Source organism: Sciurus carolinensis, unplaced genomic scaffold (assembly GCF_902686445.1).
Source record: "Sciurus carolinensis unplaced genomic scaffold, mSciCar1.2, whole genome shotgun sequence".
NCBI lineage: Eukaryota > Metazoa > Chordata > Mammalia > Rodentia > Sciuridae > Sciurus > Sciurus carolinensis.
Window position 1 is genome coordinate 2168169 of NW_025920130.1, and position 20238 is coordinate 2188406.

The 20238-nt window shown below is 37.9% G+C and overlaps 1 pseudogene; it reads left to right on the plus strand.

The window, feature by feature from the left end:
- The first annotated feature begins 5326 nt into the window (after positions 1–5326).
- Positions 5327–7066, plus strand: LOC124974076 (upstream-binding protein 1-like; annotated as a pseudogene).
- Positions 7067–20238: the final 13172 nt, after the last annotated feature.

The following is a 20238-nucleotide window of genomic DNA, read 5'->3' on the forward strand; positions in this document are numbered from 1 at the left end:
TTGGTTTGTTTCTCTAAGCCTTCCTCAATCCCAATAATTCTCAAATTTGGCCTTTTCATGATATCCCATAGTTCTTGCAGATTTTGTTCATGATTTCTTACCATCTTCTCTGTTTGTTCAACTTTGCTTTCGAGGTTAAATATTTTGTCTTCAATATCTGAAGTTCTGTCTTCCAGGTGTTCTATCCTATTGGTTATGCTTTCTATGGAGTTCTTAATTTGATTTATTGTTTCCTTCATTTCAAGGATTTCTATTTGGTTTTTTTTCAATATCTCTAACTCTTTATTGAAATGATCTTTTGCTTCCTGTATTTGCTCTTTTAACTGTCGATTGGTGCTATCATTCAATGTCTGCATTTGCTCTTTCATCTCATCATTCAATGCCTGCATTTGCTCTTTCATCTCATCGTTTGCTTCCCTAATCATTTTAATTATGTACATTCTGAACTCCCTTTCTGTCATTTCTTCTGCCATGCTGTCGTTGGATTTTATTGATGTAACATCTAGATTTGTTTGGGGCATTTTCTTCCCTTGTTTTCTCATATTGTTCAGGAATCAGTGGGTCATTAAGATATTGCAGATTTCCTCTATCGACTTATAATGTCCCTGAAGATTGCTAGTATATCCCCTCTTATCCTTCAGTAGCCTGAAGTCTTGGAGGAAGTTGATAATGCAGAGCTCCATGAAGAAGCTGCCTCTCTAGGGGTGGTGACCCTCAGGTGGTGTATATTCCCTGCTAGTGGGCAGAGGTGCCTCCACTTGTTGACCAATGGTCATCCAACAGGGAACTAGCCTCAGTCTGAGGCAAGTCCTGTTTGTGCCTGTGTCTCTGGTTTTATTGTCCCTGTGGGAAAACCTCACCCGGCAGGGAAGACTCACTCGGTGGGGACGTCTTGCTGATCAGTTCCCCTCCTAGAGGTTCCCCTCAATCTACAACTACCACCTGGGCTGGGCTGTCTTCCTCTGCAACGTTCCCAGGGGCCCGGACCTACCTCCTGGGCCTGGGAGCCTCACCCTTTGCCTATGAGTCTCCTTAGGCTGCTTCTCCCAGAGACTCTGCCCATAGTCCTGGAAACTTCACTCCGCCCTTAGTCATGTCTCTGTGCGGCTCTTCCAGCAAGAAGCCACCTAGCTCCTGGGACCCTGCTCGGCACCTAATCGCCTGGCTATGCGGCCCCTCCTCTGAGCCGCCACCTGGAGCCCTGTACAATAGCTCCGATACCCAGAGACCCGCCACACACCTCCTCCTCCGGACAGCGGCTGGGTTTCCGACGCAGTCACTAGGAGCCCAAGCAACTCACTTCGTGTCTCCTCCTCCCGCCAACCGCCCGTAGCCCTAGGCAGTCACTCCAAGTCCTAGTGACCCGCCCTGTTCCTCCTCCTCCTCCTCGGGGTAGCCCTCCGGGTGTTCAGGAGCGGTGACTGCGAGTCCAAGTGATCCACCGTGCTCCTCCTCCAGGCAGGCCACCGGTGTTCAGGAGCGGTCGCTTTTAGTCCAATCAACTCACCACTCGCCTCCTCCTCTGGCAACCGCCTGTGGCTCTGATGCAGTCACTCCTAGACCAAGCGACCCGCCACGCTTCTCTTCCTCTGGGCAACCCCTCCCCACCCCCCCCCCCCCCGTGTTCAGAAGCGGTCGTTCTGGGTCTAAACAGCTCGCCACGCAGCTCCTCCTCAGGCAGCCTCCCGGAGCCCCAGTCAGTTGAGAACTTTTAAATGTTCACATAAGGAAAGCATTTTATGGTTTCTTGATGGCATATATAAATTGCCAGCTTCACTACTCTTGAGCTTTGGGAATATTATTTAGTAAAATAAAATTTACTTGAACTGGATTAAAGAAAGATTCATAACCCAGGTGAGATGAAGTGAAATGATGGAAGATTTTATGACCCACTCAGGGCAGCTTGCAAGTTAGAACTGATAAATTGTTCATGTCTGGAGTGTTCCACCTAATATTTTCAGACCAAAATTGACCACAGGTAACAGAAACCTCAGAAGATGAAACCGCAGATAAGAGGGACAATACTGTATATATGTATACATATGTATTTTTTTTTGTCTAAATTGGTTTATCTTTAGTCTAAAGCCACAGGACTTGTTCTAGCTTCCACTTTTTCTTTCATTGTAAATTCTCTAGCACCAAGGAACCTGGTTTTCTTTGTATTTATTTATGCAAGTCTACCATACAAATGACATGGTTTTGGAATTCCTAACCTATATCCCTGTGAGAAAAGAAATGGACCAATTGAGGTGCAATGCTTTTGTTCAGTCTGTTTGTCTTTAGCTTTATGGTATCTTTCCTTGTTCATGTTTGCAGCTTAAATGTCAACCTCTGTGTCTGTGAGACCTGCTCTCAGACCCATCCCTGTTAAAATCCACCACCAAGGATTCCTCTGCCTGAGTTTCCATGCAGATTAGATCACAGTTCCATGAGGGCCCTGCAATTCTCAGGATGTAAAGAGAAGCAAGAAACAATCTGTCTTCCAGTTCATTGCCTCAAGATGGTTGCTGCCTGTCTGTTCAAAATACTGGGTGATGCAATCACATGCTACCTTGACATTAGAAAAAATTCAGCGGGTTTTATATCAGCAAGCAAAGGAATGAAGAGATATTCTATGTGAACAGGAAACAAAAAAAAAAAAATTCTGGAAAGGTACGTGGAGCCTGAAGACACAGAACTGTTTAATGAACTGTTCAGTAACCTTTGCATTTGGCATTTGCACACACCCGGGTTTGGACTCCACTGCTGCCATTTACTGCTAGATGTGAGGCCTCATGTGAGCATGTGAAGGAATTACAAGTGGAGGAGAGCCCTGAGAAGACCACCTTGAGGCCATCAAAGTGCACAGTGGATCTAAGAAAACCAGATAAAGGTTAGTACTAGTAAAATCTATGATCTGGTGGTTACATGGCAGATTAAGATGTTTCTGTCACACAGAAATGGAAATCCAAATTTAAAAATCTCAGGTCTATACACAAGGTCGTTTATATTTAACATGTTTGGTATTATCAAATTTGGAATTTATTTTTCTGCAAGTGAATAAAATCAGTTTTTAAAAATTCCCTATTCCAACCCATTCAACCTCTAACCCCAAATAGTTTTAGTCTCTGGCTAGTTATGGCATGTCAGCACATCAGTAATTTTTGCCTTTATGATGAAACCTTAAGTACCTTTTCCTTATAAGTCAAAAATAAGATAATAATGGCCATTATTAATGCTGTAAAAAACTCAGACTAAGGCAAGAAATATTAAATGTAGAAAAGTAAGATATATGAAAATTGGAAGATTTCTCCTTTTTCCCATGGACCTTTGTATCATTTTAAAACTCCTTCCTCTCCCCACATCTCATCTTTTCCCACTCCTCTCTCTCCTTCACCTTTTTCTCTTCTCACTTTTCCACTCCTCTGTGTATATATCTTCCATCTCCTCTGCTCTTCTTTTTCTCCTACCAGAAAGGTTTTCTATGTTCAGACACCTTCAAGAATATGAACTTCCATTCCAAGGCAGTTACCAAGTTTTTCTAATTGTTTTTAATTCAGAGCTTCCTCTAAATGGAATTGTCATGGACCAATTTTATCTATTCTTACACAGTAATATTTATTGAGCGCCAGCTCTATATCAATGCAGAACTAGCAATACTTGTTACCAGGAGGCCATAGAAAACATACTAATTGCTCAATATGGTGGGAAAGAGAAAGGCTAATCAAAGGATCAACTATGCATTTGGATCATTATTAAATCTGAGATTGGCACCATTGCAGTGGGACAGATGTCATCAGGGGATTCAAAGAAGTTTCCCCTCATCAGTGATTCTGAGCTGAAAAGTTACTACCAGGAAAAGTTTATTAAAAACTTGCTTGAAGTACAGGGGAAACACATGCAAAGTCCTTCATTTAAGAGGCACCATGAGAGACTTTAAAAATTAAAACACTTGGGTAAATAGGGTCTGTGAAAAGAGTGCCATGCTCATACAACATTTGGAGACCAAATTCCGTGTTTCAACTTCATTGCCAGAGCAAGAGGAAACCACGTAAGAATCTAAATACGAACTTTCAAACTAACATTTTCTCATCTACAAAGCAGGGTAGAAAAATAGATTGAAGAGAAATATAAATGGGTACATAGAGACCAAATGCCAAACTTTTTGCAGTTTTCCAGGTAAAGATATTATGGCACCTAATGATGTTAGACATGAAGAGCAGTAGACAAATTTCAGCAATAATTCAAAAGGAAAATAGACATGATTTAAATGTGCATTTTTAACTCTATTTTGGCTATTTATCTAATTGCAGAATCTAAAGAACAGTTATTTAGAACAGAATCCCTGAAAGGAAAAGTGACCTTGGTTAAAGAGGCCACTCCCAGGATAATGTTACATGCCTTGATTTCCCATGAATGTGCTGTTTATAGCCTGTCTTTTTTTAACATAATGTAATCAAATAATAGAATGCAAAAAGATATAAAAATAATACTAAATACCCAAACCTATGGCACAGATTAAGAGGTAAAATATTGCAAAACAAATGAAACCATGCTAGGGCACGTAACACCAAGAATATCAATTTATGCTCCCAAAGAGAATCTTTTAGATTTGTTTGTTTTTGTTTTATAAATAAATATTTATGTCCAAGTCTCCTGAAGTACTCATAAGAGTGTTTAAGTTTATGCCTTGGAGTAAACTGCTGGCCATAGTCTGCAGGCCTTCAGTGTTGCTACATGTCTCTCATTTGTGCTCTGGAAAGGTGGCCGCAGCCTTCTCTTCAGGGTTACCTGTGAGTACGCATTGCTCTACATCTTCTCCTACACCTGGCATTCACTCACTGAAAGGAAGAAAAAATTTCTATTCCAAATATCAATTTTATTTCCACGTGTGATTTAATTATTTCACACTTTCATGATTACTCTTGAAATTTTGAATCTTGAGATGTTTAGAGCTCGCCCCCACGCGGTCCTTGGAGACGGCTGTGCTCCCGAGCCCGCGCAGTCGGGGGCGGGGGGAGGCAACCCGGGCCCCCGGGACGGGGCGGGGCGGGCAGCAGCAGCGGCAGCGGCTGCATCGCCAGCCGCGCAGGGGGCGGGTGGCGGCGGCATGAGTGGGGCCGGTGTCCCCGGGAGGGAGGCGCTGCCAGCAGATAGGTGGCTCCTGCTGCAACTGCTCGCCCCTGCCAGCTGGGCCTCGGCCGCCTCCCGGGCTGCCGCTGGTGACCACTGGCAGCGTCGCTGGAAGCTTCACCTGCGCCCTCCCCCAGGACGCACCCGCGGAGCTCGGGCCCCTTCGCCCCGGACGCGGAGGCCGCTCTGCGCAGGGTGGCAGCGAGGCCGGAAGATGGCCTGGGTACTCACGATGGACGAGGTGATCGACTCTGGGCTGGTGCAAGACTTCGACGCCAGCCTCTTGGGCATCGGGCAGGAGCTGGGCGCCGGCGCCTACAGCATGAGTGATGTGTTGGCATTGCCCATTTTCAAGCAGGAAGATCCCAGCCTTCTATTGAATGGTGAAGCGAAACACCCACCCTTTCAATATGTGATGTGTGCTGCCACATCACCAGCAGTAAAACTGCATGATGAAAACACTCACTTACTTGAACCAAGGTCAGTCTTATGAAATTCGGATGTTGGATAATCAGAAAATGGGAGATATGCCTGAGAACAGTGGAAAAATGGTAAAGAGCATCATAAGGCTTGTATTCCATGACAGACGGCTACAATATACAGAGCATCAGCAACTTGAAGGTTGGAAATGGAATCGCCCAGGAGTCAGACTTCTGGATTTAGATATTCCAATGTCTGTGGGAATAATCGACACGAGGACAAATCCAAGTCAGTTAAACGCAGTTGAATTTCTGTGGGACCCTGCAAAACGCACATCTGCTTTTATTCAGGTATACTGCATCAGCACAGAATCTACTCCACGGAAACATGGTGGTGAAAAGGGAGTACCTTTGAGGATCCAGGTTGACACCTTTAAGCAGAATAAAAATGAAGAATACATAGATCATCTTCACTCAGCTAGTTGCCAAATTAAAGTGTTTAAGCCTAAAGGTGCAGACAGAAAACAAACTGACCAAGAAAAGATGGAAAAGATAATAGCTCATGAAAAAAAAGTATCAGCCATCCTATGATACCACAATCCTCAGAGTGTTCTCCGTGGCCTGATACCCCCACAGCCTATGTGAATAACAGCCCTTCACCAGCACCCACTTTCACCTCTTCCCAGCAGAGCACTTGCAGTGTCCCAGACAGCAATTCTTCCCCAAATCATCAGGGAGATGGAGTTTGTAGGCATCGGTGAACAAATTCAACCTTCAGCTACAACCCAGGAGAAACAGCAGTGGCTGCTCAAAAACAGATTCTCTTCCTATACAAGACTGTTTTCTAATTTTTCAGGTGCCAACTTATTAAAACTGACAAAGGAAGATTTAGTTCAAATTTGTGGTGCAGCCGATGGAATTCGCCTCTATAATTCACTGAAGTCAAGGGCAGGCCCAGATATGATGCAGGCACTGATGAGGGCAGAGGTAGACTGAAAGACTGGTAGCAATGCACATGGACAGAACTGATTTCTTGAAGACGGCTGGGTTTGTTGCCAAGAAAACAAAACTTCTAATTTAGGTCGGTTAGGCCTCGCTTAACCATCTATGTCTGCCAGGAGCAGCCGTGTAATGCCACGCTGCAAGCACAGCAGCAAGCTGCAGGCAGGGAGGCCAGAAGGGCAGTGGGATGCCTTACGTTTACCATGCAATCTACCTGGAAGAAATGGTTGCCTCAGAAGTTGCTCGAAAACTTGCATTGGTGTTTAATATTCCTCTCCATCAAATTAACCAGGTTTACAGACAGGGTCCCACTGGCATCCACATTCTTGTTAGTGATCAGATGGTTCAGAACTTTCAAGATGAGAGTTGTTTTTTATTCTCTACAGTAAAAGCTGAAAATAATGATGGTATCCACATAATTTTGAAGTGACGTCTTATGTAGACTGAACTATATCCAGTACCAAATAAAGTCACGCTAAAAGTGTGTGAAGACTAAATCCAAGAAGTCTTGGGATTGGATTTTACCATATGAAATGTTTCATATTGAAAACACAGATGACCTTTCTAATGAACTGTATGAGAAGCAAATCTCACTGTCACTGCCATAGCCAAGCATCCTCATGAGAGCAAGCATGTCGGGACAGTGTGCATCCCGCTCTGGAGGTCATGGGGCAGGCATGGCTACCTGCTCTGGCAGAGGTCAGTAGATACAGTTCCCAGAAGCAGACTTTGCTGGCTTTTTACACTGTATGTGGTTTGGAAATGAATGTAAAACTTAACCATGGGCATTTACCTTTCTGTGCCAATTTGATTTTTATTGCCTGAACCTTATTCTGACCTGGGGAGGAGATGGGGGACAGAAAGGAATCCATCAGCAGAGAGATGGATTGTGCTGATGTGGTGGTGGTGGTCAGGTAAGAGGCTCGGCACCTCGGGAGAAATCATGTCTAAGGGTTTAGGTCTGAAATGATCATGCCAGACTGGAGAGGATCCAAGCCAGGAAGATGGGTGTGAAGCAAACTGCATTATCGGGAGTACCTTGTTGAGAGGATCAGTGTAAATCCTAATAGGTACAAAGACTTATGTTTTTGCTTTGTCACAGATTTATTGAAAAACTTTTTTGCCTCTGCTTCCAATTTTAGCATTTTAGTTTCTGGTTTTCATTTTTTGAAGCTTCCTTGCCTTTTAAACCTGGTTTTCTTTCTCATTTCCTTCTTTCTCCACCCCATGCCCTCCTGTCCTTAAGCATTTCTAAAGGCCTACCCCAGACAATGGAAATAGTTGATATAGGTAGGGGGCACACAGTTTTTTATTGTTGGTAGCTTCTGACTTGGTGTTAAGGGATCTTTGTTACGAACAAGATGAAATGATTCATGGAAACACTAGATATCATAAATCTAACACTAAAATGTACCAAAAAAAATCCCTTTGTCTCTTCTCAGATGTACAATCATGAATAAACATTCTGGTGATTGAGAGGTTTTTAATAACCACACAATGACTTTTTCTTAAAGTGTGCATCTTTCATAAAGAGTTCGCTAGCACACTTCTTCCCCCCCCCCAAAGGGAATCCTCTGTTTTCTTCTTTTGCTTCTCCCTTTACTCAGAGCCTTCCCAGAATTCATCGACAAGCATTTTTGAGGCCCATGGTGTAGCAGACTGAATTTTTAAACCTTTCAATTACAGCCTCTGTTTACTAAGCTCTTTTGGTTTGAATGTACCGTTTGATCCTCATCTTTGTTCAGGTGGAAATAGGAATGATTAATTATAAGCTTGAAATCTCTCCCAGAAGACAAATGACTTCACTAGGTCAAAACTTTGGCCTTTGGTTTTATTCATAAAGGGGTTAATTATTTGCTACAAAGAAGCACTGTCTCATTATTTTCATCTTAGGTTTGGAAATATGTTACTCCTATAGGCCACGTAGGAGGAGAGTTTTCCTTTTTGTCCTTAACCCTTTGCTTTTGTGTGACCACATTTCCTGTACTAGTCACTTGGTTCTGAAAGAAGCAAGTTTCTCAGTTGTTTTATTAGTTTCGTCTATTTAACATTCCTTTGGGTCTCATGATTTATGGAACAATAAATGTCAATTTAATGCTGTGTGCTATTTAAAATTCATCAGGTTTTAGAAGTGGGGTAAAATACAAGCTCATCAAACTTGAAATTATACTGAGTGGCATTAACTAGTAGTCTGTCCCAATAAAACAGGTTAAATAAATTATGGCACCAGCAAATTTGCTACTTTGTTTTTTTAATAGTAGGATGTACACATCTCAGTACAATAAATTTTTTCTGATTGTTTTGCAAAAAAAAAAAAAAAGATGTTTATTGGTCACTTATGTTCTTCCATGAATTGCTTGTTTATAACTTTTGTTATGCTTTCTGTTGGGTTATCTGTGTGTGTGACTGTGTGCATAAGTTTGTCTTATTATTATTGATTTGCAGACCATCTTAATATATACTGGATTTTATCTTGTAACTGTGGTAAACATTTTCCACCTTTTCTGAATGGGTTGTCTTTGCTCTGTCTGTTATCTTTGGATTTTTTTTTCCACTGGAGTTTAGTGCCAGCAATTTTACTAAGTACTTTTTGATTCTTGTATAAAAAAAATCTTTCCTTTCACCAAACACATAAAATATTATTTTTAAAATTTTTTTGTATTTAATTCACTTGGAATGTGCTACTATATGATAAATGTGAATTAATATTATTTTTTTTCATACAGGAAGCAATTGTTTCAACAGTTGAAACATCTCCTTTTCCCAGTCCTTCTACATTGCCAGCTCAATTATACATTACATTTTCAAGTATTCAACATGATGCACCCAGATTTGATTTTGCTGCTCTGGTCTATATCAATCATTTTCTTTTACCATAGTATTTAAATTTCTACCATTTAATGATGTATCCTGACCTATAGTAAAGTAGTACACACACCCCGTTTTTATCCAGGGTCACTTTATTATTGGCACTTTACTCTTTTACACACAATTTAGAACTATCTTTTCAGTTTCCTCTGGTTGTGATCACATTGAATTATTCAGAAATTTTGAAGAATTGACATTTGTAAGATGTAATCATCCTACTAATGAATTTAGTGTATCAGCCCTTTAAACCTCATTCCCTTTCTAGAGTGTTAATTTTTTCCATAACTACATTCAAGTTTGTTAGACAGTTTTATAATTACTTTAACTTGAAAGCAAATTACATATTTTTAAATCTTTTAAAAATATAATATGCATATTCTAACATCCTCAAAATTGCTACATTCTCTTATTTAAATTTCTAGAGGATATAATCATTGTGTTCTTGTATAAGCACCTACTTTGCTTCTAATCTTCACATATTTTTCTTGTCTCAGTTCACTGAAGGAATGTCATTTGAGAGGTACCAGTTTTAAAGAAAGCATTAATAGTGGCTATTATTGCCTTATTTCTGATTCTGAAAGAAAATGAACTTGTGATTTCATCAAAAAGATGAACATTGCTGACTGATTTTAGAACCAGATTGTGTACATTTCCTTCTAATTTCATTTTTAAAACAATTTTATATATAACTTAAATGCTACCATTTTTCTGCATTTTATAATGAAAATACTTTTTAATGTTTAAATTTGCTTAAAAGAAATAAATTATATCTGCATCTATCTTAGATACAGATAGATATAAAATTATATGCATTGTTATATTTGATTTGACAATTAGGGTTTTCTGCATGTATATTCATGAGTGAGAGTGTTGCTATTATATTTTCTATTTTGCAATGTCTAATTATTGTATGTGTCAATTTTACTGTGCCTCTGGTTGCCCACATATTTGAAGAAAAAAAAAACATTATTCTGGGTGTTTCCGTGAGGGTATTTTTGAATGAAATTAACATTTGAGTTGGTAGATGGAGAGGAACAGATTGTCCTCCCTGATGTGGGTGGACATTGTTCAATCAGTTGGTTCTGGCTATAGAACAAAAAGGTGTGACTTCCCGAGTAAGAGAGATTTCTGTTTTCTGAAAGTCTTCAAACTGGAAGAGTGGATGTTTCATACTTAGAAATTTGAACTAAAGCATCATCTTTTCCTGCTTCTTGAGATTCCCATCCTTCAGGTTAGGGACACCATCACTCTTCCTGATTCTCTGGTCTTTGAACTCAGCATAGAATGTACATCATTGTCTCTCCTGGGGCTTCTGCTTGTTGACACACCCTGCAGACTCTGGGACTGGCCCATCTCTGTAATAAGGGAAGTTCATTCCTGTGACACATTGCCTTCTGTATATACTTCCTACTGGTCTTATTTCTCTAGAGAACTCTGACATTCATACATTGTCCTTGTCTGATGTTGATATAGGGTTCTTCTAAGACTAATTGGGAAGAATTTTAACTCTTTTTCACTCAGTGAAATAGTTTACATAATATTGAAACGAGTTCTTAGAACCATCTGGGTCTTGGGTATTTTTTCCAAAACTGACTGTACTTTCTTCCAATCACATTATAGGAGAAATGGATATTCTAGAAAACTCTCCCTCCTGAAATAATCTTTGTTTTGCTTTCATATTATTTCATCTACTTTTCAGATACTTTTAAAAATAATATCCTTATCTTTCCTAGCTCTTACGTTTTAATGTATATGATCTTTCTTATACTTATGAACTTCTACTTTGTGGTTTTTACTGTTTTTTTCCCCTAACTCCTTAAGCTGGATGATTAGTCTACTAAGCCCTTAAAATTTCTTTAAAATTTCTTTAGTTGAATCTCATATATTTTGCTATTTTATCTTTTAATCTTCATTAAATCTACAAAGTACCTATATTTATTATGCAACCCAAAACCTATGTGAAGGAACTTTAAAGTTCTCAAACGTAAGAGTTTATTTAAATTATCTTAGTTTTTGACTACACGATTGAATTCTGGAGAGTATGATCTTATGACCGATTCCTTACAATTTATTGAGGTTTATGGAGTACCACATGTTCCATTTAAAAGGAAAAACTTCATTATGAGTTAGAGAAAATGTTGACTCTTATTGGTGAGAACTGGTTAGCATATCTGTTGTTTAATATGTCTATGTGTCCTTAAATCATGTGTTTTATTCAATCTTTCTGTTCCAATACTAAAGGACGAATGATCTCACTGATAAGTGGATGAGGACATATAATGGGGGGTGGGAGGGGTTAGCATTAGGGTTAGGGTTAAGGAGGGTGGTAGGAATGGAGGAAGGAAGGACTGTATAGAGGGAAAAGAGGGCTGGGAGGGGTGGGGGGAAGGGAAGAAATGACAGAATGAATCAAACAATATTACCCTATGTAAATTTATGATTACACAAATGGTATGCCTTGACTCCATGTACAAATAGAGAAACAACATGTATCCCATTTGTTTACAATAAAAAAGCAAAAATATTTTGTATAAAAAAAATCTTTGTTTCATTCTGAAAATTTTTCTTTGCCATAATGATGAATTTGATAATTTTTCATGAAAATTTGCCCTTGCTATTATATATATTTCTGCTCTATGTATTTGGAAGCTATCTTAGCTTCCAATATGAGGCATATAATTGTTTAGAAGTCTTGTTTTCTTGGTGAACTGATTATCATTATACATTGACAATTTTTCCTTAATCTTTTAACATGAAGTCTATTGGTTTGTTATTAGTACATGGATACCAACTTTCTGGAGGGTTAAAATATCCTTTTCCTATAGCTTTATTTGCAAGTGCCCAGTCCTTATATTTTAAATTCAGTTGTTTTAAAAAATATAAAATAATAAAATGATAAAAATCAATATCTGAACTCCTTATTTTAAGAGGTATAGATGATAATAAAAACATATATTAATGAATTTCCAGAAACAAAAGCAGAATTTCATGGATCCCAAGGAAATTTTGATTAAGCATGTTATTTTGGAAGTTTTCCACCTAACACATGATGTATATTTAATGTTTAAATATAGCCTGTAACAGGAAGGCTTTTAAGTACAAACTTGTGTGAGAGATTATATTTAGTATTTCCGGTCTCTATAGTAATTTTCTTTTTGTCCTTCCACTGTCATTGATTTGAGGCTATAAACCCTTCATGAATAGATTTATGCTTGCTGTAGTTTGTCCCAAAAGGTTCATGTGCTGTAGAGGTGGTCTCCTGTGTGCTGTGCTGAGTTGGTGCAACATGAGGTAGGGCCTAATAGAAGGTAATTATGCCATGAGTCACTACCCCCAGAAGATACAGCTGCAGGTCTTGCGATATAGCACTTCCCTTGAATTCTTCTGCATGTGTCTTCCACATGCACTCCTGTTATTGTGATGCCATGTACCATGAGTCCCTCACTACAGCAGAGCAGAGGCAGTCATAAGCCCTCAACCCTCCAGAACTGTGAGCTAAGTAATCTTTATTTCTTTATAAAACACCCCACCTAAGGTATTTTGTCATGGGCAACACAGAACTGGCTAATACACTGTATAATATAGAGGTCTTATTTCTTACTTTCCAAGACTTGCCTTGACTGGATGGTGACATTATACAAAGACTTGACGTCCACTTCAGATCTCATTTCAATTGTGATTTCAACATTCTCTTCTTTTGTGGCTATTATGCAGTTCTTACAACTGCTTTTGATGTCTTTGTTCACATTTTAGCATTTAATGTAGGAGGACATTCCAGAATGCCTGCTGTGGGTAACTGAATTATTTTGAGTCTTCAAATCTTTTTTTTTTTTTTGACAGATGTACATTCTTATATATTACTACATATTTTTCTTTTTATTTGTAAAATAATTTATATTTTAAGTACCTTGTAGTCTGTCCTTTATCATATAGGATGAAATACATATATATGTATGTATGTAGTATGTGGGTGTGTGTGTGTATTCCAAATCTATCTCCTACTAAATATAGGCAATTTTGCCAAAATTTAAGCATTCAAATAAGGAATACATCTTCCTGTGAAACCTTCTGGACTAGCTGTCTGGGCAGTTCATACACATGGAAATATAAATAACAATATAAGTGCTGCTTATGGTCCTATATACTGCATGACAAATGAATGGTGTATATAGCTAAATGAGCTCATTATTAGCCTGTTCTTGAAGTGAAGAGATATTTAGCTTTTATTTCCTGGGATTTCATTGTTTGTAGCTTTCTTCTCTATTCAGTATATCTTGTGGCAGCTGGAGTAATGTATAATTTGAACAAAACAGATGACCAATGTCATCCTGCCATTAGCCAGATCATCTCTAAGAAGTGTTTAAAACTGCAATTTTATGAATGTGTGGGTGTATTAAATTCCAAACAAGCTCAGGTCAAGGCATTTTTGTGGGTAGGAAAATAAATGAAAATTCTATCACCTAGAAAATTTAAAAACACGGTAATCTGAGGCAGTATCTTTTGTTTTGTTTTTTGGTAACCAGTAACCTTTTGATATTTTCAATAGAATTGGGTTTGCTTTTTGCTGATGAACATAGATGATAAACTGATTAATTAGTAACTATACAGTAAAAGCACTGGATGATAATGAATGGACAGCAAGAACAAATTATAACCTATTCTAATTCTTAATCCACAGGACATTTATTAAATAACAGATACATGATATAATAGCACTGCCCCTGTACATTGTAAAAGATAATTTACTGAAACATAAGTATTCACCAAATTACACAAATCTGCAGAGCTAGAGCTATGTAGGCTTACATTCTGCAAATCCTTGTCTTTATTGTCACAGAATTTGTTTTCTTCCAAGTTAGCACTTCGGAAATTGTCTCTCACGTCATCATTCTGCTTATTTTTATTTCCTCTTATATCTTTGTAAAATAGGCCTTATGTTTAGACTTGGCAATTTTCTTCAGTTTTTCATAGCACAATTTATTAGTCTTCAGCCCTGGGCTTTGCACAATTAAGTCAGGGAATGCAACTGCTTTATTTTCATTTCCCAAGTCATGTTACTGTCACTCAGGTCCAAAGTGGAGAAGCAGGACCCCTTGCTACATAAGCATGGCAAACCCTCTTCCTTTCATTCCTAATGCCTGTCATAGAACCCACATGCACAACATTAAATTTGAAAAATGTAGTTTGGGTATATCTGTGTGCAGTCTCTTGTTGCCTTCACACCTGGACTACTCCCTTCTAGTCAATGTCGGAAGTTTTCTAAAAAGTAAATAAACTATTTCAAACTCTTATTTTTAGGATAAAATATATTAATATGAACAGCTTTAGAAAGAGCTGTTTTATATTTTAATCCCCTCTTCTTTTAATTGTACAATGAATACAACTCATGTGGTGAAAGATGTCTGGCTCCATTATTTCCTTGCATAAGAAAATTTTAAATGTGAAAAACAGAAAGACTCTAACTTCAGTACACAACTTCTGGTAGTACAGGATTCAATTGCTTCTTTAAGTTCCGCATACTGGAATGAATTCAGGAAAGGGATATATCTCTGATTTAATTGCTGCTAGTACCACAAGTGGGCATAGAAACTCAAACAGCTAAGAATTAAGATTACTGTTCCTCAAAAGCAAAAGAAAAAAGGCAAATATTAAGGAGTTTTGATGCCAGGTGTGGTAGCCTGTAATCCTAGTGGCTCCGGAGACTGAGGCAGGAGGATCACAAGTTCAAAGCCAGCCTCAGCAACTTAGGCCTTAAACAATTTAGCAAGACCCTGTCTCAAAATAAAAATAAAAAGAGTTGGGGATGTGATTCAGTGGGTAAGCACCCCTGGGTCCAATCCCTGGCACCAAAAAAAAAAAAAAAAAAAATAGTTTGAGCAAGTCCCAGTAAATGGAAATTGTGATGAGTCCTCAGTTTGGGAGGTTGAAGCAGGAGGATGGCAAGTTCAAAGTCAACCTTATTGAGGCCCTAAGCAACTTAGCAAGACCCTGTCACAAAATGTTAAAAAGAAGATAGAAAATGGGCTGGGGATGTGATTCAGAGGCTGAATACCCCTGGTACCAAAAACAAAACAAACGGCAAACTGTTCCATGTAATCAAAGATAGGTGGTATGATTTTTAATCTGAAAAATGTTTAAATTTTTAAAGTGATTTTATAATAACTTTTTTTCAAGATTGGGGATGAAGCCAGGGCAGCTCTATCACTGAGCAACACACTCAGCCCCCTTTTTGTGAATTTTATTTTGAGACAGAGTCTCTCCCTTTGGCCCATGCTTGTCTTGAACTTTCCATCCTCCTTCCTCAGTCTCCTAAATCACTGGGATTACAGGCATGTGCCACTGCACCTGACTTGCTCCAAGCATTTTAAACACATTTTTACAATAGTGGTATTGGAATGCAAGGTCTCCATTACTCTATGCATCTCTTTTTCTCTCTAGACTCACCCACAGATTAAATGTCAATACTTTATCAAAGAAACATAGGCTTCTGAATACTGAATAGTAGTAGTCCAGAGGGATATGATTAATTGGATAAAATCAAGAGTGAGAGAAAAGGAGATATAGCATAAACTTGATCACAAAAATCTCAAGATACCATGATTTTAAAATTAGGTCAAATAAATCATGAATTTTATTCAGTGAAAAGCAAAAGTAGAATGTTTGTTTCCCCCAGGAGACTAAAGAGCCTAGTAAAAATAGCTTTCAAAAGAGTTTAGACAATATTGCGGAAAAAAAAGTTAAAATGAGCTTAAATTTGAAAACACTTTGCTTCCATGACCAGAGAACTACATAAAGTATGTTTTTTTATAGTCATAGATATTTAATTCTAGGATTATAATGTTCTTCATTGAATAAGTACCTTTCTACAAGCTGAGGATTATAGATGAATATAAAATGTTTTTTTATAATTATAACATCAATGAACAACTAAATAATTGGTAATTTACAAGATGCATACGTATTTGTTGTTTGCAATGGGGGCAGACCTCAGATTATGGAATACATGCAGAATAATGACCAGAAAGTGGGCAATATTATCAGAATATCTCTTTTGATCCCTGGATATGCAATTTATAAGAGCAAGAATAGTTCTTAATCTCTCTGAATTCAGATTCCTTATCTACCGAAAGTTTATAAGATTACCCCTCAGGTAATCCTTGATTAGCATAAATATCTACACTCTCATGTTCTCAATAACATCAGCAAACACCAAAAGTTGTCTGTTATTAATGCTATATATGGTCTTCTAGTTTGTTGGTTACATATCAAGTGAAAGGGAGAAAATGTTGGTGTTGTCTGTAATTTGTTCGATTCTGGTGAATTATAATAGTATACACAAATTCCTATTTCTTTTTAATTGTAAACAAATGGGATACGTGTTGTTTCTCTGTTTGTACATGGAGTCAAGGCATACCATTTGTGTAATCATAAATTTACATAAGGTAATGTTGTTTGATTCATTCTGTTATTTTTCCCTTCCCTCCCACCCCTCCCACCCCTCCCACCCCTCTTTTCCCTCTATACAGTCCTATTTCTGACAGTATTGTGTTGACCTTTGTTCATCTATCTCTAGATTAATATACGTAAAACAATAAACTTATTCTCTCATGAATGACCATGCATATTTAATCATTTTGATGGAAGTTTGAGGATAAATCTGACCTAATATTCTAGAAAGTAGCTGAATAGGTAAACTGTCTCAATTCCTCTATACATAATTTCCATGTGCCAGAGTCTGCTGGGCCTTTATGAGAAAAACTTGAATCATAGTAAATGTTAGATGGAATAGTTAACAGGATTGACTGGATGAGACCTAGGACCTCACCCTTAGCTCCTGCTATTACTTTCCATATTCTTTTTTGACTCATTTTTGTTTTTATTTCAACTCTTCAAGCTATTCTCAAATTATGCTACTCACCATTTGGGCAGTACTCTCAATATTAGTTAGGATCAGGGCATTAATCCTCATCCTGGCTTACTAGGGAGGCCCCTCATTATCTCCCACCTAGTTCTTATTTACCTTGCTGCTCTTGTCTAGTATCACTCCCTCCCAAACTTTGTCTATCCACACTTGTCTCCTTGCTTTGCCTGAAACAGATTTTTTTAATTATTGCTCCCTTATCTATGATGTTTATTTGATTCACATAGTCACATGGCTCTATTCCAGTAGTAAAGATTGCCATTTCACATCATGTCATAGACAGAATAAAGCTCTTTCTGCCAAGATATGCACGTTCTAATCCCCTGAACCTGTGTACACATTGTCTTACATGGAAAAAGATATTTTGCAGAGTGTTCGGATCATGAGATGAGTAGAGTTCTGAATTATCCAGGAGAGCCTAGTGTAATCATAAGGGTCCTCATAAGAGGGAGAAAAGAAGGAAAAGTTGGAGAACGTTATGATGAAAACAAAGGAAAATCTGTGTGAAATGGAACCACAGCCACTGTTTGAGAACAGTTTCTAGAAGCTGGAAAGGATCATGTATGAATTTTCTCCCTGAACTTCTGCAAAGGACACAGTGCCAATACTGTTTTTATATTATAAAAACTTTGGGTTGCTTTAAGCCTCTGTGGTTGTGGAAATTTGTTAGAGCCACCAAAGGAAATTAACATATGAAAATTTCCTGTAAGATTGAGCCATAGGATTAGTTTTGATCAACAGGCTATGAGCAGAAGGAATATGTGTGATTTTGAGAATAAAGCATTTAAATGTTGATATAGAGAATAAACATTCCTGAGCAGCTTGAGCAGGTGAAGCTGTAGTCAGCAGTGGTGCCTAAATGACACTGTGGAGCACAGCACCTTACCAACACTCACTGCTAACAATAGGCAATGGCAGCAAGAGATGATCTTTGGTTGCATCATCCCTGAAATTCAATAATTTGCTACGACAGCCTAGACTAACACCACGAATAACAAACTTCCTTCAGTTCCTTGGCCAACTGCCTCTTTTCAGTAAGAACTTCCTTGAACACATGTAAAATAAAATAAAATAAATAAATAAAATTTTACTTCTCTCTCTGGTAATGCATTTCCCTCTACTTTGGTTTATTTTGTCTTTTCCAATGGCAATCTTTGTCATCTGTCACTCTACGTGTCTTGTTTCTTTACCATTAATCTCTTCTACCTGTGTTAGCTCCAACAGGGCAGAGATTTTGCTGTGCTTCTCATAGCACCCAGACATGCTTAGAATGTGATAGGAGCTCATCATATAATTAAGGCAAAAATGAATGGACCCATACAGGTGATTATTTATTCCTTTTACATTCTTTTCTTGCCAATAAAAGTTGTTCCAGTTCATTTCCTGACTTCAAATTCTGCCACATGCTTAAGTCCTTTTCATTCCTGAACCATTTCTATGATTTGTCTTACATTCAAATTCTACTTCATAAAGGATGTCAAGAGTGCTTCCAATTCCTATGTCTCCCATGGGCCTTCATTGAACTGAAAGTATGAAGGGTAAAATGAAGAAAGAGAATATCTGAACCAAGAATAAAACACATACTAGATCATTGGGTAGAGAGATAAATGTATCCCATCTTCAAGGAGGTCTTGATCATGAGAGGGATGGTATGCGATCGAGTCAAAGGTCTAGCCATGAGTAAAACCCCATTATCTTTTACTAAAATTTTGCATTGAGCTGTACAGTCTAAAGAAATTGTTCTGGAGTTGTTATGTTTAAACTATGTAGTTTGTCATTTATTCAGAATACCTTTTTTTTTTTTTTTTTTTGACCATTAGCTAGTAGCTATGTACCAGACACTATAATAAGTGCTGGAGATAAAAAAGGGAGATGAACTCATCCTCTCACTACCTTCATATAGCCTATTGTTCCAATGCTGGTGGAGAAAGAAGAGTGACATTCTCTTTGTTACAGGGCAAGGATCTGCTTGCAGAGCCAAGCCAGACACGGAGATCCTCTCTCTAAAGTTCTTGTGATCGATTTAGAAAGTTTTCAGACTAAGTTTTCAGAGAAGCAGGTGTGAATTTATTGGAAGGCATGTAACATTCTTTAGACAAAATATCAAGAGGATTTGCATGTTAACTGTAAAGAATAACAGATGATCAAGAATGCCTGGGTTACAGGTGCATGTGGGGCAGGGATAAGACATAGAGAAGATGAAAGGGAGCCTTATAATATTTCAAATACCTAGAAATAGTTTATGAAAATTAATTTGAGTCAATAAAATTAATCCACAGAAAAGAATAATATGATTATGTATGCAATTTAGAAAGATTGGTATGTAATGAATGTGGTAGATGGAAAGAATACAAAACTATAGGCAAGTCCACAGAGTCCTATTAGAATCTTATTATGAAAATAAAAAAAGAGAAATTATAAGCTATTTGAACTTGGGCATGATAAGGAATAGAAAGAGTGGTTGAATGATGTAGTGAGATTTAAGGTTTTAAGCCAGGAGGAAAGATTGATTCAGAAATAAAGTTAGTGAAGACACCAGACATGACCTTTTCTTTAACCTATCAAAATAAGGTGGGTGATAACCTTAATTTAACTGGTATTTTTCTATGAACACTAATAATGATTTTCTTCCTCCTGGATCTTGAAAGATATGCTAAGTTTTAAGTGATTCTTATTTTTTTCCAAGATCTTTTAAATAATTTTTAACTTCCTCAAAAGAGATTTGGCTTAAAATTAATCCAAATGTTTCAGCTTAGAAGGAAATTAGAAAAAAAAAAAACCTGAAAAATCATAATTTGTTGCAATAATGGATATATGCTTGCTTTAACTTTACATTTAGGAACTTCCAAAGTTTTTAATCCCACTATTATTTATTTTGCTCACTGAGAACTTTTGTTTGTTATCTGTTGATGAACT